Raw genomic sequence first — 19,763 nt, 5'->3', positions numbered from 1 at the left:
GTGACCAACTTTTTTTCAGTATTTTCTGACATTTTTTGGACCAAAGAACTAATCGATTAATCACCAAAATAATGGTGAGATTAATCGATAATGAAAACTCATTGAGCAAAAGTTGGTCTGCGACTATTTTCTTGATGAATCAATTATTCATGCGTCACATTCCCAGAGACCACGGTTACTTTTCAAATTGTCTTGTTTTGTCCGACCAACAGTCCAAAATAATAATAATGATGATGATAATAATAATCAAGTTTACAGTGCAATTACAAATTAGAATACGTTCAATGCAATCAAAAAATAGAAAGATAATTTTTTTTTTTTTTTAAAGTATAGATCACTGAATTAAAAGAAAACAAACAAACAAAAAAACTCTAATTAAAAGCCACTTTATAATCATGAGTCTTTAAAAGATGATCAGTTTCTGATCATAGAGGATTGTTAAAAACAGAAAATATTCACATTTTGGAAGCTGGAACCAGTGAATTTTTGCCATTTTTGCTTAAAAATTGCTTTAACAGTTATTTATCAAAATTGTCGCTGATTAATTTTCCATTGCAGCTCTAATGACAAATACATTTAAGCTTATAGTGAGTGCAGTTGTTATACACTTTTAAATATGTTCATTTTTTCAGACTCCAACAGCAAGTTGCTGCTAGAAGACGCAGTGCAGCCCTGTTTCCAATAAATTACATGAAATTTACTTAAACAGGCCATTTTTAATAGTACCAGTAAAAACCTGTTAAAGGGTTCAGTTCTCGGTTCTCTGAACACAACTAAAGGCAAACATGTTTAAACCTTTTCTCAATGGCCTCAACCGAAGGCGGGAAAAACATCACAGAGAGGAGCGAGTCGCTATAATAATACAAACGGGGATCAAACTTTCAGACAACCTTTCCTCAAAGTCATTTACGGTCTTGCAGTTCAAGTTGAAAGTTCAAACCCTGCTTACTTTCCCACCTGTGAACACCCGGCCGATCGCTTTGAGAAGACGGCATCAAAGTTACAAACATGGTCGGGCGCCGTTTTCCAATTTCTGACATCAGAAAGGAGGTTTCAGACGCTGTTCTACCATCTAGTAAGCACCTCGGTCGAAGCATACCGACACCTTATAGATGGTGGTCATTTCACAGTTAGATCCGGAGAAAATATCTCAGCCAACATTGGATGGATTACTATGAAATTTTGTCAAAACATGACTAAGACGATCGGAAATATATTTTTATTCCGGGATCAGGCTGAGTCAATCTCTCTGATGTCTATAAACATGTTCCTGAAACATTGAGGACAAGAAATGTGACAGTGATTGTGGGACTAAAAGTGTAATCTGCCAGGAAAACACCTGTATTGATAAGAGTCTGACTGCTGCAGTAATGCGATGATGAAGTGCTCTTGTTGCTCTTGAATAGATGCTGTAATCAGATGTAATGTAGAGGAGAGGAGGAGAGAAATACTGGAAATCAGGGGATTGAAAGCCTTGATACGGAGACTTCCTGCTGATCTGCAGCAGCTTCAGCGATGTGAAACTCCAGCAGGAGATGAGACGCTTTAACTCTCTCTCTTAATTTCAGACAAAAAAAATGCAAAAATAACATTGAGCTATTCGGTGACAAAACAACACAAAAGCAGTGACAAGACAACAGTAGCTGCTGTACAACGTTGAAGATTAGACTTTACAAGAGATCACGTTATTTTAAAAATAACATGCACACAAATATTAACCCGCTAACCTCCCTGACTTTCCCTTTAAACATATCCTTGTTTCTCCTCAAATTCACAGAGAAAAAAACCTTCATTTTATGACTCATCCACATTTTTGGAAGCAGGTGTCTGCAGTTCTCTCTCTCTGCTCTTTTGAGGTTATGATTCTTCATGTGTCCTGTCTCATTTTCTTCTTGCCGGTGATTGAAATGTTCCTTTGAACTCGCAAACCAGATGTCTCCATAACTGCAGCAAAGAAAATGATTCTCATAGGAAAATTTTGAACCTCACATTCACAGGGACGTTTCAGCTGCAGCGTGTTTGAGAGTTTCAGCAGTAGGAGCAAACAATATGAAAATTTAGTAATTACATTAGAGTTACTAATCACTGAAAACAGAGTTGTGTATCAGAACTTTGTTTTTTCTTCTTTCCTCTCCCATTAATCATCTCACGACCCCTCAGATTTATCTGCTGACCCTTTGGAGGGGCCCGACCCCTAGGTTGGGAACCACTGGACTAAACTAGCTAACTATATATAAAGTAATTGAAACTAGCTCCACCTCCAGCAGCTACAACAGTAGCATGCTGCTCTAACACTGATGCTTCACTATTAATAATCTAATGATGTCATATATAATAATATATCAGTCAGAGGGACCAAACCACTACTTTTACTGCAATACTTTAACTACATCAAGCTCATAATACTTATGCACTTTTACTGCAATACTTTAACTACATCAAGCTCATAATACTTATGTACTTTTACTGTAGTAGGATTTTTCATTCAGGACTTTTGCTTGTAATGGAGTATTTTTATATTGTTGTATTGGTGCTTTTACTATAGTACATGATGTGAATACTTTTTCCATCACTGGTTACATGCTAGCTTGCTAGCGGAGGAATGAGACTCCAGGTAACTCCAAAGTTGTCTTATTTACGTTTTGTGTCTTCTTAGCTAGCTTGCTAACGTTTGTCAATGGTGAGGATACATTCAGGAATCGGCTGGTTTAGTCAACAAGTCTGGTAGGACCGCGTAATTTATCAACCAAAATGTTACAAAACACGGTTGGAAATCCATCCCGACCTCCTCGCTATGTGGACTTTGTTGCTATATAGTATATTTACATAATCTGATTTCCTCCTTTGCTCCAGTAATAATTATCACGGCTGCTAGAGGCCGTCTGCCACTTAAGTGTAAATATATGTTGTTTTGGGGCACTTGCATTAACACCTGATCTTGTCTTTTCTCCCGGTAGAACAGTCTCGGTTTATTTCAGAGTTGGAGGCTCCGAGAACACTGAGAAGACGGGACTTGATGCAGACAATGTGGCTAACATTAAGCTAGCTGTTGATGGTCAGTAAATCCCTCCAAACTGTATGCCAGACAGTTGTTAAATGAAAATGTGGCTGTAGAGGCTTTAAAGTTGTTTAAAGGAATCTTTGACGGAGCTGATGGCGGAGTAACAAAAGTAATGTAAAAAGAAATATAACTAATAACTTCTGCTGTTGAACAATTAAAGTAATCTAATTACTTTTTTAAAATTACTATTATATATTCAAGTAACTATTTGAAACATTTTCAATTGGACTGGCTAAATACTTCTCTAAAGCAGCTATAATAAATGTTTTTAATAATATAAACGTCTAATCTGTCAGTGTGTAATATGTTGGTTGTGTCTCGTAGTGATGAACCTACAGAGAATTATCAGTGACTCTGCAGCTCCTCTCGGCTTTACGGAGCTTTATAGTGAGTTTCAGCTCTTTATTTAAGTGTCCAGCTGTAACTTTACTGTTTTGCTTCACTCTCAGAGCTCTCATAGCACCATTTTCAGCCGCAGCAGGCAGCTGTTTTCAGAGAAAAAGCTGTAAAAAGCCACTGTACACTACCTGCTCAGCACCAAACTGCAAGCAGACACAGTTCGCTGTAGACTAGCTGGTGAACATAGTGGAGCATTTAGCAGCTAAAGAGCCAGATATTTCCCTCAGGAGTTGGTAGAGAGTAAAAACAGAGCTAAAAGAGAGTGAATATTGGACTTACATTCACCAGGTGGACAGAAACACGACTCCAAACGAATGATAATGTTGCTCCGTGACTGCTGGATGTGGAAATAAGCAACTGTTTGCAAGAATATGTTGGTACAACATGTTTTGTCCTCAAGGTCAGTACTGAAAATGACACAAGCTGCCTCTAAAGCTTGACAGACAACGATGAGGGACGAGAAAATATTCATGTTGATGTTGCGAGGATACAAGAACCCTGAACCGTCATATGTAGCGATGACTGACAGACAGACGTACAGATGGAGACAGACGGGTCCTTTCATGGATTCAAAGTGTCCATCAGACCTTCCTGTTGTAGAGGAATGATGCAACAGGCAGAAATACCATCAAACACACACTGACACTCACTTTCATATATGTATGAATGCTCTAAAAGGAGAAATAGATTGTGTGTGTGTGTGTTTCTCAGACGGAGATGTGGGCGGTTCGGCTAGAAAGACATCGCCATAGAAACACACAAACATCATCACACGAAGACACACACACTTGTAAAAATACAGATAGCGCTGTGTGTTCCTGCAATGAGTAAAATGTGGGTTCAGTGTTTTATTTATAAGAGAGATACGAGGGAAGGGGGAGAGAGAGGAGAAGAAAAAAGAAAGAGAAAAATCAAAGAAACAGACTAGTTTTCTGTTCTCATTTATGTTCTCTTTCACTGCAGTTTTTCTTCTCGCAGTGTCTGTTTGGTGCGTCCATGACTGACATCTGTTTGAGTTTATACAGAAAGACACTGACGGGAATGAAACATATGAGGCAACACATCTCTGTACGTGTCACACTGTTCACACACTAAGTTATAACACAGCTGGGTATCGCTGAAACGTTTTGACACTAGTGTCGATACGTTACCTGAGTTTTTGATACCATACATTAAGAAATATCAACTTTTTCATTTATGAACAAGCTGTCTGAACACAAGCAAGAACTTTTCCCAATTCTGGTGAAAGTGTATACTGCTATTATGTGCATATTAATTATTTTGAACATTTACGTTTTATAAATTTTATTATGTAAGCAACTAACAATTATTTTCTTGATTATTCCTAAAATGTTGCTAAATTGTCCAAATTGTTGGAGCGAAAGCCATAGACTGTATAAAAAAATGGACGTAGTTACCGTGACGTCACCCGTTGGTTTCTGAAGAGCGGTTTTGAAGCTCAAAATGAGCCGCTCCGGCCGTCGCCATCTTGGCAGTGCGTGACTCTGCCTAACTCCCAGCCAATCAAAAATGGGCAAAGAGGCGGGCCGCATGGCTGAAACAAGCCACCTAACGGCTGGTGGACCTGTCACTCAAAGCAGCCATGTCCTTCGTTATGCAGAACTTTACGGCTTAATAAAACTTAAACGGGTGAGTTATAAAAAAATTCACCCCCCGTACAGTTGTCATGAAAGGAGAAATTAGCTACAGAGACCAAAACTGTTTTTTGTACCAGGCTGTAAACATGTTTATTTCTGCAGTAAATTTGGGCATTTTAACATGGGGGTCTATGGGGATTGACTCGCTTTTGGAGTCTCAAGTGGCCATTCAAGGAACTGCAGGTTGCCGCTTGGCGAAAGCACAGGATTACTCTTCCAAATGTCTTTTTTTTGTCTGACCACAGTCTAAAACCCAAAGATATTTAGTTTATTATCATAAAGATGTATGAAAACCAGAAACTGTTCACGTTTATAAAGCTGGAACCTGTAAATATTTTCCATTTTTGCTCAACAACTTGCTTAAACGATCATTCAACTATATAGATTGTTGCAGATTTTTCTGCTGATCGACTAATTGTTGCAGCTCTAAATTTCATTCTATTCAGCTGATTTCAACAACTCAGTTCTCACAAGATTTCAGAATGAGACTTCAAGCTAAAGGTAAAGAAAAACATTTTATTTCTCTGTCTGGTCCTTTCCATAATGTTGCCAGACACTAATAACAATATGAGCCTGTCAGTGGCAAAAACAAACACTTTTTGTGGACATACATTGACAAGGTGCTATTTCCCCAAAGGATTATATTGCAGCCCGTTTAGCGGCTGAAGCACTCTCACTCGATACTGGACCAATTTCAGAAATTGTTGTCCCCATTAGTCACTTAGACACAAAATGATGGGAAAATAGGGGCCAGGTTGAAAAATACTGAAGTAGTTGTGGTAAAAGCACAGAATAAAAGTCCTGAATAATGTTTTTGAGATGAAGATGAAGATAAAGAGCTAGTTCGGCAGGTTTTTCCAGAGTTTAGTGCCATCTAGTTTTTAGCCTCAACCTGGGGATTAATATCTACTACAGTCATGCTCAATGGGTACGCAGGTCAGAAATATAGTCAAAAACGACTTCACAGTTAATCATTAAAGTTTAAAGTGTGCTCCAACACATAAAGGCAACCAATGAAGAGATACTAAAGTGTGGTGTTATTGTGCATGTTTGAAAGTGGTCTATGCACCATTACACCACCTTCCACCCTTAATATAAGTGGATCAAAACTGAACTTATATCTATCTGCTCTAAATTCCCCCAAAATTGAGAACATGATCTGCAGCTTCCTGTCCTCCAAATTCAAGGACAGAGATGGCGTAAACATAACTCCTGTTAAATTAAATGTCATATTCCAAGAATCCGCTGGAGAGTCCCCCTTCTCGTACAAAGAGAATAAAAATACAAAGGAAAAAGGGAAGAAAAAGTGGTTTGACCGAGAATGCTTGAAGAGAAATAAAAAATAAAAAAAATCCAGCAGTGAGTGTCAAACTAAAAGATCAGATAATGTGAAAAACTGCAAGAGGTCTTATGGTCAATATTAAAAAAATATCAGCTTCATAACAAAACAGCTACAAAATACAGTATATATTAAATAAATATTGTCCTGTCACAATGCAAAAATGCAATGTAATTTCAGAATAAAAGACTTGAAGGCATCATTTCTAAAGTCTTCTGGAAAGAAAAACAACTGACTAACAAACTTTCTTTACTGAGGCCCCTGAAGGAAATTAAACTAAATTTAACTGAAATAAATAATGGAAATAATCAACTGCAGCCTAATCAGCCTCTCAGAGCCAAATAAAAGTTTTATTAAAGCTTTGATGAGGAGAATCAGACTGCAGACTGGACATGATTAGAAAAGAGACACTGAAAACTCTGCAGCCCCATGCTGAGAGGAGCAACATCACGCTGTTTAATATGCTGATGGAGAGAGGCTACTTTCCCTGACATCTGGAGTAAAGATAGTATATGTTCACGCATATATATAACATCAAGAGTCCAGCAGTTACTGAAGGATGTGTCATCAGCACACAAGCAGACAAAATTCAGGCTTCTTTACTGCCTGAAGACAGAGAATGTTAAATGAAAATCAATCAAATTGGATTTCTGCCTTCACAAAAACAACAGGTGCAAGACACAAAGCAGAGCAATATGTTCTCATTTCAGGGATTTCAAAAAAAGCATTTAAAACTAACCACAAATTAACAAAAATCTTTTGTCGAGGTGTAAGACAAGGCTGCCCTCTGAGCCCCACCTGATTCATCATTAATGAAGCTGAATGAGTTGGCGACAACTCTGCATCACGCTCGTCTGCAGCAGCTCAGGTCACTGCCGGTGAAATAAAAATGTCTGTTACACGCTGACGACCTTCCACAAGAACTGCAGCAAAAAAATGTGTCCTTATAGGAGAGTCGCTGCAGGGACCGGAGACTATCAATAAATACAGAGAAGATTAAAGTCACGGTGATTCAGAAGAGATCCAGGTGTCAGGAAAGCAGCTTTCATTTCACTGTTGAAGGAAAAAATACTCAGTATTTACACTTTCAACCAAAACCTTGTCAGAGCAGTTTGACACAGCCAGAAGGAGTCTGACTGAAAAGTCACAAGGTTTTTAAAAGCTTTTATGCAATTTGAAAAACATGATATATACTTTTTGAGTTTGGATTTTAAAATATTTAGTAATTGAACTTGTCCTATTATATAGAATGGAAACCTGGGGCCTACTTTGTCAATGTAATTATAAATATAAAAGATGTGTAATTACAAAACAAAAATAATTCTAAAAGATGAATGTAATTATAAAGAAATTTAATTCTAATACATAAATATAATTCTAAAACATGACTGTATTCATGAACATAAATGTAATTATAAAGAAATTTAATTCTAATACATAAATATAATTCTACAACATGACTGTATTTATGAACATAAATGTAATTATAAAGAAATTTAATTTTAATACATAAATATAATTCTAAAACATGACTGTATTTATGAACATATATGTAATTATAAAGACATTTAATTCTAATACATAAATATAATTCTAAAATATAATTGTATTTACAAAAACATAAATGTAATTATAAAGAAATTTAATTCTAATACATAAATATAATTCTAAAACATGACTGTATTTATGAACATAAATGTAATTTTAAAGAAATTTAATTCTAATACATAAATATAATTCTAAAACATGACTGTATTTATGAACATAAATGTAATTTTAAAGAAATTTAATTCTAATACATAAATATAATTCTAAAACATGACTGTATTTGTGGACATAAATGTAATTATAAAGAAATTTAATTCTAATACATAAATATAATTCTAAAACATAACTGTATTTATAAACATAAATGTAATTATAAATTAATAGAAGAAATTTGAGTACATATTTTGAAAAATTAGATTTAATAAGTACAATTTGCTGCATTGTATTAAAAAATGGAGATTCAATATTTTTACCCCTGATAGTTTAAAGATGAAAGATTTTATTTACCAAAATATATTGTGAAAAGTAAGTTATAATAGTGTTTGTTTTGTATTTATGGTCATTTATTTTTGTCTTGTAACTTTCTACAAATTGTAGAAAATTGTAATATTTAATAAGAAGTAAATATAATGATAAAGTTTTGTACTTGACACCACTCTGCCAGAGGCCATTGGTGAATAAAACACGGTGTACTGGAGAAGAGTTGTGATGTGTTTTTTGGTTTTTTGGATGAACTTGCATTGCAGTTCACACTGGTCTGCATATAGTGGTGGCGCCGTATAAATAGCAACCAATCAGAGATCCCAACAAGAGGATCAAAACAGGTAAGGTGGTTTTAAATATTCTTCGGCTGAGATGAAGATTGGATGGTAGAAAAGCCTGCGTGCAGAGAAATAACTGGATTATAGTTGAGAGGCGGAGCTCAGTTTGCTGATGAAATAGGCTGACGGTTGTCTTCCTTCTTGATCTTGCACTTAAAGCTTAATTAGCTCCTCCCAGCGAGGATGTGAGAGACGTGAGGACGGAGAAACTTAATTCATCAAACAAAACATCCTCAGTCACTCCAGCCTACTCATGACACACATCACCTTAAATGTCAAGTATGAATAAGTCAGCAATAGAAATTACAAAGTAGCAGTTTAAACTCTAAAGACTACATTTAAAATACATGTACAATTAATTAACACTTCACACTGTTATTTAACAAGTTCTACACAGTGATAGCTGGAAGGAAAACACCTGATAACTGCTTCAGTTTTTATTATTTGATTAAGACACAAATAGACTATTTAAACCCTTTAATAACTGAAAGAACACAACTGACATAAAGGAGCAATAAACACAGCTGTAGCCTGCAGAACATGTTGACAAGCCTGACATCCTTTTAAGGTTTGGTTCATGATTAAGTAATTTTTATTTTATAGATAAATATGATCAGCTGCTGTTGGTGCCGTCATTCCTTCTCCACAGGTAGTTTTTCTGATTTGCTGTATTACAGCAACAGTCCAACAGTTTATTGTCACGTCAGACCAGTTGACCAATCAATAAACACATCAGATCAAAGGGGTGTTGGCTTCCGGTAAAAAGCTTCCACATAGGATACACCTGTGGTTCCTTGCTCCAAGCTCCTCCAGGAGCCTCCTCTGTCCTCACTCCTCATCTCCTCCAGGTGCATTTAAGGAATCAGAAGATCCTCCATGATGGCGGAGGGAGATCGAGTGGGTCACGAAGGAGAGAGAACGCAAGGAAGCATAGAGTTAGCATAATGAAAAGCAACCCATGACTCTGATATGGCTGTCCCTTGGCTGGCCATTCAGAGTAGACTGGGCAAATTGGGAGGCGGGCCTTAAAGAGATAGGAGCTAAAACTGCCTGTTAGAGACAGAGGCTGAACCGAGGGGCTGCATAAAGGGTCAGTATAAGATAAATAAGGAGAATTTTGAACTGTGCAGCATGCAAAGCTACTGTAGTAGAATAAAAATATAGACCTGGAAATGAGCATAATTTAAGTTACTGCTGATGAAAACCCAACATTTCCTGCTTTACTGCTTCATATTAAAAGCTTTTAAATGACTAAATAACGGGAAACTTTTATTGTGAAGAATTTACAGGAAATTAAACATGTTCCTCACCGAATTAGCAGAGCTTCGTTAGCGGTGCTAAAAAGTCCTGAGCAGTCTGAAGCCAGTGCTTTCTGCTCACAGGGATTACTTCTGCACATGTTTATATCATTATTTGACGTGTTGGACACATTTAACATGAACATCAAACATTGCAACATTATGTGTATGACTGAAAATTAGGAAAAGCATTATAGGTCCCCTTTAAGTTTAAGGACAACATAATACATTCCAGGTTGAACCTGTAATTGTTAATGTATTAAACCAATCATTTGAAGGTACTGATAGGGTTCAGTTTATTTTACATGTATACCAATCCATTTCATTTTAATGGAAGTGTAATTTTCCTTTAATTTCATGTCTGTAAGGTATGTAAGGACGTAGGATGAGGATACTCTGTGATTATCCAAAGTATAAGTCCAGTAATTCATACAGATCACTGGATATAGGTAGTAAACCGCTACCAGACCCCAAATAAATTCTCCAGAGTTGTTACAGTTATATAGTCTCAGTAATTATTTTATAATGAGCTGCCTTGTGTTGCTTTTATATTTTGTCTTAATGCCTTTTATGCTCTATGTAAAGCACTTTGAATTGCCTTGTTGTTGAAATGTGCTATACAAATAAACTTGCCTTGAAGTGGTGGTTACATTGGTACATAATGTTACATTGTATTATCAGGTTTATTTTATGATCCTTACATCACAAACACTTTTTAGTACAATGTACTGTATCTATATACAGTAATTAAGCAAAATTGTTGCAAAATTATTGTGAAAGTTTCCTGGAGGGTCTGAATAAACTGATGATGAGTACTAGCAAACACAATCAACCAAATATCTTAAAGGACAAGTTCACAATTTTTCCAGTGTGTCTTAAAACAGCAGTCAGGTGTCCATATGAGCAGTGAAAGAGGTTTTCCTCGCTGTAATCATTCCTCCTGTTCATAGTAGGTACTAAAAGATCCTTCAAATGTGCTTTCAATGGAAGTGATGGAGGCCAAAATCCACAGTGTGTCCACACAGTCATTTAAAAGTTGATGTGAAGCTTATATGAGGCTTCAGCAGTCTGAGTTAGTCATATCAAGTGGATATCTGACACATTTACAGTCTTTTTAGCATCAAATTCCCTCTTTGTGTTTCCTCGGACAGTGTTTCCCTGTTGAGCTGCAGGTGGAAGTATAGTAACAAAAAGAGGGACTTTGGCACTAAAAAGACTAACATTGAAAGATATCTACTTGATTTGACTCATTTGGATGCTGAAGCTTCATATTAGCTTCAGATAAACTTTTAAATACATTTTTGCACAGAAGGAATATGGATTTTGTCCCCCATCACTTACAGTGTAAGTGCTTTATGAAGGGATCTTCTAATGGTCAGTATGAACAGGAGGAATGATTACAGCAAGAAAAACATGTTTCACTGTTCCTTCGGACTCCTGACTGTTGTTTTAAGACACACTTAAAAAACTGTGAACTTGTCCTTTAAGGACTTTATACCAAAGTATACAGATACAGTTCAGACTGAGCCAATTTGTCAATTAGTATATGCAGATGATGGACATGTTTTACACTTGAAAATTTTAAATAAAAAATGAGTAAAATATTTCTGTTTATTCTGTGAATTACACTTGAATAAAGATACAAAAATGACACATACATGCAGAAAACATGTTTATGGATGTATGTACAGAATGTGCATGATTGTATATGCAAATATTCTGGTATGTATGCATTCATGCATTTATGTATTTTTTTTTTCTTTCATTTGGCCCGATACTGTTTTTGAATATTAATTTTTCATTTAGCTAAGCAGTGTTTGGGTAATGCATGTCCTCTTGTTTTTTGTTTTTTTTATGTTATGTCAATGTCTAATACTCATGCATGCAAATAAAGCATATTTGATTGTGAATTGAAATTTGAGAAAGACAGAGAGAGAGCGAGTGTGACAGACAGACTGGAAATGTTTCAGTGTGTTTTCCCCGCAGGCTGTTCTTACATTTAACTGTATTCAACACACAACATTCACATGACATAAATTATTCATTGCATCTACAAACTGTGTGTGAGTATGTATGTGTGGGTGAGTATTTGTGTGTGTGTGTGTGTGTGTGGTGTGTGTGCAGAGCCACGTGTGTGCATGTCTTTGTGCCCTTCCTTTTGTGTGTGTGTTTGTTCGTTTGTGCTAATAACTCATTTACACCACTGACTGTTAGCACATCTTAGTTTATTCACTCTGTTCTTCTTTATGATGAGATTTAAAAACTGCAATAAATCCAGAGTGCTTTTCAAACTCGGGGAAGATAAACCGTCGTCACTAGAAGTGTGAAGCGTGTTTGTGTGTGTGTGTAAATCAGTATGTAGCTGTTTTTTCATGGTTTCATGGTCTACCACCTGCAGTAGCTGTGAGTTGGACGTCTTCTTCACAGCACTTTGTCCTCAAATCTGGTTTGTTTTTGCTAGAAAGATGATCAAATTGTTTAATATAGTAAAATACTGCATGTATACAGTATTTGGGCAAAGTTATATTGATTATGTCACAGTAATTAGAATATAAAATACAGTTCACAAAACATTTGTGAAGGGTGAAGCATTCATGTAACATATATTGGAAATGCAGGTTATCATCAACAATGTGGCATTTACAGCAATATTTATAATAATCTGACATTTTTTTGTCCAAAGATACTGTGACACGTCATTGAATTAGCAACTGAGCCCTGCTAGCGCCCCCCAGAGGCTGCACTTATAAAATGATTATGATACATTGGTCATAAGAATCCTGTTCGAATAATCAGATTAATCAACGATGAAAATAATCGTTAGTTGCAGCCCTACTTTTATACATTTATTATCATTATCGATTCATCTGTCTGTTATTTTCTCGATTCATGGATTAGTGGTTTGGTCGTTTTGTCCACAACCCAAAGAAATTCAGTTTTTTATCAAAAGAAACAAGAACATTTTCACTATGAAGAAACTGGAATAAGAGAATGACTCAAAGCGGTTAATCGATTATCCAAATAACTGCTGATTCATTTCCTGTCAATCGATTAATCTAATCGTTGCGGCTTTAGACCACTGAGGCTTTGCTGAATAAATGAACGAACCAAAGTATACAGCATGTTATTTGCTGCATTTTAGAGTATTTTGGAGTATCACTATTATAATATGTTCTATTGTAACTGTGATTGGCTGCTTCGTATAAAAATATTACGACTTTAAATGAATCTCTCAGAATTAAAACACTGTGCCTGAGCCTGCTTCCATTTCCCTTACATACATTACACCAGTTAATCATGTTATCAATAGATCACTGTATATAAATTAAACATCAGAATCAATCGCTTCTTTAAAATCATCATATACAATTTACAATAATCCTAAAAAAAAATTAAAAGTTGACGGCCATTTAACCAGAAGATCTCATCTTTTCACAACATCATCCAGAAAATAAAATAAGTTAATATGAGTTAAAATAAAAAAAATTAATCAAAAACATTCATCTCACAATTCAGGTGATCAAATTCTATATTCAGACTCATATACTGAGGCACAGTTTATTTACATCATCTCCATTTTTTAACATTTGTGAATAATCCCAAGCAACTGCAAAGTTAATCAGTACATTGAAGTCAATTCATCCATTTATGCACAGAATTCCCAATTGTTTCTATAAAAAATAAATGAATAAATCACTAAAAACAAAATGACTTAATCGCCTCAACAAAAAACGTCTTCATTTAACCCTGTCGGGCTTCAAATTCCCAGTTTATAAATCCAGAATGGCTCCTTCAGGAGTAATCTGCTCCTCTCTTTGACAAACATACCTAATCAATTCCCATATATTTAAGGGAAGAGACTGGATGATTCATCTCCATGAAATGTGCTGCAACAGGATAGATCTATTTTTTGCATCTTATGTGACTTTTATCTCCTGCGATTCTTTGTTTAAATGAATCTCACACAAACAGGGAATCTGAAGAGGATAAAACTACTCGAATAATATGAACTCTTTCTACCAAGATGCCTGATTTTAAGCTTAACGTCGGTCCCTGTGACCTCTGATTATGACCCCGCCTGATGGAGGGAAAAGAAACTGATTGTTGAACTTTAAAGCTGAATTAAATATCGCTTGAAAGTTATGGGCCACAATTTAATGGTTTTAACCAATAAGGCACATTAATGTTTCAAAAACCAAATGAAATAACTTCAGATTCATGTGATAAGGAAACTGAATCTTCCTGCAGTGAGACACTGACAGCAGTTTTAGTGTTTGACGGGACGCTCTGCTCGGATGAAACGAACTTCCTGTTTTATACCGAGAAGAAAGACAAAAACAGAAAACTTGTGGTTATATTTATCGACAGAAATGTTCCCTCAGTTCTTCTTTGTCGTCTCGTCTTTTCTACACACATACCGGGACATGGGCTGTATTGTTTTTTTTTGGATGTTCTCTGTGTGTTCAACATACTCATCTTCTCATCATCATTGACAACAACTCTGCTCTGATCATAAAACACAGCTGTTAGTTTAACCACACAGTTACAACTCAGCTGTCAAACACATTGGTAGTTTTCCACTTTGATAAGAATTATTGAAAAGCGGACGCCCACGCTGAGTAATCCATCTAAATGATCAGTCATCACATTAATTCAGCCACCAGCACATAAATAAAAAATATTTCTTGGGCTCCAGTTTGTGTGGGAGCAATCTGGCGAAAGAAGACTGATTTCTTCGGGCGTCCTCATTAAAACTTTACAGAACAGAGAAGAACTGCGGCGGCTCGAGGAATTAGAAACTTTATCAGTGACTGATTACAACTGATTACTAATTGATACATTTTTTTTAAAGTAGCAGTTTCGATAATTAAACCCACATTCGGCGCCAGGACATCAAGCTCGGAGAGGCTAAAAGTCAGCAGGTGGGTCGACACATAACGTGTTTTTTAACAATTAATTGAAGAGAGAAATAGTCTGATGATACCGATTTCTCCCACACAACAGGCAGAACGCTGAGCTCTAACTGACCGGTCTGAAGTGTACAGAGGCTGCAGATTAATTAACATACTGTATGTGTGCTGCTGCCTTCAGATGGCTGCAGGGATTTAATGACCTGAAGGAGAAACTTTTCATACAGCAGCTGTGAACAACAGATACCGTCACGATCAATCATATTAACATATTTTTTTTATGATTCCAGACTACTTTACTGCTTTAAAAGCATTAAAATGTATAGTTTATATGCTGATTTAAACGCATCTATTGGCTGGGGAGTGTTTGATTAAATATACTTATATATTTTTATTTTAACCCTTTCATGCATGAATTATGATAACCTCAGTCAGGATTGTTTTTATTCCTCTTTAGGCATGAAAAAAAATATTTGAACTTTTTTTAAACACGCAATTTTCAAGGAGTTTGTCCAACTTAGTGGACAGATGATTGATTGTCATTTTCTCCCAACATAAAATCAATACTTGGAAATTTTAACAACTGTATTACTCCTTAGTTGTTACTTAATGTTACAACATTTCATTTACCTGCCAGGGTCTATTACTATAGAAAGATTGGCGAGATGTTCCTGAGCTGTTGAGCATTTCCAGCCAGCAGGCGGCCATCTTGGTTTTGAGCTTTTACAGTCTATGGTTGCACTGGCTGGCCAATGGATGGCAGTGTATGGGACGACACACTAGAGCTTTCAGTTTTTATGCTCCACATATCTGGAACAAACTCCCAGAAAACTGTAGATCTGCTGCGACTCTCAGTTCTTTTAAATCACAGCTGAAGACTTTCATTAAACCACATTAAGGGTTAATATTTTACACTGCACGGTTACTTTTATTCTCTTGTTTTATCTGTCTTATTCCCTTTTTAGCTTCTTTTTATTTCCAAATTTAACACTTTTTAATTGTTTTTATATGTCTTTTTACTTGTGTTGCTTTTATATTCTGTTTTAATGCCTTTTATGCTCTATGTAAAGCACTTTGAATTGTTGAAATGTGCTATACAAATAAACTTGCCTTGCGTTGCCTAGAGTCCACTGTGTTGGCTGATGTGCAACTATACCATTAAAACCCATGCATATATAAGAAAACGGCTTTTGAATAGCTGTCCACTGTAGCGACCACTGTGCATGAAAGGGTTAAGCATTATTCTGTTATTGCTGAAAGAATTTAGTTTTTAAAAAATATTTTTGTATTTATTTATTTTTTATTGGTTTTACAAACAGAAAAAACAAGAACAGATAATGACAGTAATGGTGTGACACTGAAGTTGGCTTACAAAAAAAAAACAGAAAAAAAACAAAACAAAAAAAGCCACAAGGGAAAGGGGAAAAAAAGTTATGCTGAAAGAATTTAGTTTGCACTTGTTGATAAAAAAGTGGAACAGATGTGATTCTGAGACATCACCCCCTCCTCCTGTTCGTTCCTCTCCTCCCACCTGTGCACCGTGCCTGCTGCGCTTGGCACCAAAATACACAAAACAATATCGGCAAGACAAAGCGCTGCTTACGTTGGTCGTTATAATCAGTAACTAGAGGCTTCAGTCTCTCCCACTTGGTCTCTCTCTCTCTCTCTCTCTCACCAACATAAACTCTTAACTATTGCATCCAAATAACAATCAGCAAGCCAAGTCATTCACAAAAACCTTCAGCATAATGTTTCCACGATCAATTTGGGGAGTCTTAGCCCCCCCAGCCTCTCATTAGCGCCGCCTATGATTAAACCTCCGTTAGTTGCTCGGTGTATTGGGTCCCTTTCTTCAGCTGTACAGTCTAATCTTAGAAATCTCTGTTATTTTTGATCAGACTGCACTTCGATCAACATATCAAATCATTAACCTGTTCATGTTTCTTTCATCTAGCAAACATTAAGAAACAAACAACCTGAGCTAGAGATGATTATTTATGCTTTTATATCATCCCAGCTGGATTACTGCAATTCCCTTTTCACCTGCCTCAGCAAGTCATCTCTGGACCGTCTACAAATGGTCCAGAACGCTGCTAGAAGGCTGCTGACCAGGTCCAGCAGGACGTCTCACATCACACCTGTCTTATCGTCTTCACATTGGCTTCCCGTCAGGTTTAGGATTCATTTTAAGGTTCTTGTTTTCACATACAGAGCCCCGCATGGTCAGGAACCCGTCTACATCTCTGCCCCACTCTATCCTTCTATCACCAGTATGTCACTCAGGTCCTGTGACCAGGGCTTACTGGTTTTCCCTCACGCTCGACTGAAAACAAAAGGTGATCGTGCCTTTGAAGTGGCGGCTCTGACACTGTGGAACTCTCTTCCTGTAGACGTGTGATCTGCGGTCTCTGTTGACGCCTTTAAAAAACATCTGAAGACTCAATTATTCATACTGGCCTTTGTCTTACCTCATAGTGTCTAGTGTTTGTATTTTGTGTGTTTTTAAGGTCTGTTCATCTTATATTGTTTCTTTTATTGTATCGTATTTCATGTTATTTTTATGGTCTTATGTCTTTGACACTTTTCTTCTTGTGAAGCACTTTGTGACCTCTGTGAACTATATTAAATAAACTTAACTTCCTTACTTACTCATAATTTCCCGGCAGGAGGGCTGTATAACAAACTGTTAAAACCAAAGGGGTGGTGATGTCAGTCGGTCCACCACTTTAGTTCAGACTGACATGAAATTTTGTACAAACATTCATATTCCCCAGAGGATGAACCCTACAGACTTTGGTGATCATCTAACTGTTCTTGTAGCACCACGGTGAGGTTGACATTTGTGCTTTTAAGTGAAATATCTCAACAACTATCAGTTAAATTGCCAAGAAATTTGGTTCATACATTCATGCTCCCCTCAAGATTAATTATCCTAATTTTGGTGATAACTTTATAACCACATAGTGCATAGTGATATTCTCATCAGCCCTCAGCTGTACTTTGTGTCTCTCTCTCATTGATTAGGCTAATTGTTTCAGATTGGCCCTATTGGTTTTATTTAACTTAATTTAGGATCCAGACTGCTATTGGGTGGTTTAAGGAATCTTAAGTTGTCTTTTGGATGTAATATTTTATATGTTTGTATTGGAGATTTTATTTTATGTATGTATGTATGTATTTCACTCTGATATTGTGATGCACTCTGATATTTTGTGTTATTTGTTTGCTGTTGCTATCTGAACTCATTGTTGTTGACAATCTAGGCCAGGACACTCTTGAAAGGGTATTTTTAATCAAAATGAGGTTTTCCTGGTTAAATAAAGGTTAAACAAAAAATACAAATTTAGTTCAAAGCACTGCTATGCCTAAAGGTTCTTTCAGACGGGGAGTGGTTGCCGCCGCCACCTTCATAGAGCTGCGAAAAGGGAGGAGCTACTTTGGGCGCCCCTGGTTCTGGAAGTAAAAATTTAAAGTTTGAGCACTTCTACAGCTTGGATTGGAGTGAAATTCTCCCAGTTAGATCTTACGTAGTTATCTACTGCTCCTAAGGTGCATTTCAGCGAGAAACAGCCAATCACCAAGATTAAAATTCAGTCACGTGTGCAGTTATCGGCGGGCAGAAGCTAAAGATCACGGTGTTGAGAAAACTGATTTTATAATTTACAGATTAAATTAGTTCACTTTTCATTTCTGGTCACCTCCAGATCCAGCGTGGGAGGGGGGGTGGTGCGTTCATGCTGCTCTCATGAAAGCACACTCTTTGCCACTGCCATCAAAGTTTATGAAGGTTCAACTTCTTCAACTTGCTGCTGTGAATCGCCACGTGACCATGGCAACCACAGAAACTACAGTGAGGGAAATTATACAGGAGCTGATTTTACTGGTATTTGGGTTCCTATAATTACACACCTCTTCACAAGCAGATCAATGAACAGTCTGTGAGCAACTTCAGCTTCAAAGGCTTATTATAGATTGTTGTATGTGAGCACAGTGAGGACGACTAGAAACTGGAGTCAAATTCTTTGTAGGCATCAACATACCAACATACCAGCCAATAAAGCTGATGAATGCTGCTTGTTGAAGTACATATCACAACCTCTTGACTTTATACTACACTGTATATTGGATATTTCTCAAAGAACTTCAGCACAAACTCAAGAGGTTGTGAACTGTGTTGCCGCACGTGCTCAGTGGCGTCTGCCTTACACAGGACTACTCTCTAGAGACTGAAAACATGTTGCTGTTATTAGTCTTTGAAGCCCAGACCTGCCAACCTGTATGCATTTTGCACAGCAGGTTTTAACATCAAATTATGCTGCTTCAACTTGTCACTCTAAACTATGCAAAAAAGCTGGTGACGCCTTTTAGTTCAACTGTGCACATGTAGTACTCAAGTCTAACAGCAAGAGGCAGCAGCGTCAAGCCTAATGAAAAGCATAAGAAGAAGAGTTCGACCAATCAGCACCTGCCTTCACCCAAATATCAAGCTGGGATGATCATGATTAACAAACTCATAATGTCATTTCAAGAGGCTGCAAATCGACATCGGATTTATCCCCGTCGTTCCCCCTCCTCACTGGTTCCTCAAGTGAAGACGATTCTTTGAACTCCTTTGCAAAGGTAAACGGACGGGGTGGATGTGGAAAGATGAAACTGTGAAATTAGTTGACTTAAGTTAAAGCAGACCTGCCAACCCTGGGAGAATATTTAACGTTAATAACGTAAGCCG

This window comes from Thunnus maccoyii, chromosome 23, assembly GCF_910596095.1.
Source record: "Thunnus maccoyii chromosome 23, fThuMac1.1, whole genome shotgun sequence".
Lineage (NCBI taxonomy): Eukaryota > Metazoa > Chordata > Actinopteri > Scombriformes > Scombridae > Thunnus > Thunnus maccoyii.
The sequence above is the reverse complement of the archived record's forward strand: the minus strand, read 5'-3'. Positions refer to the sequence as shown.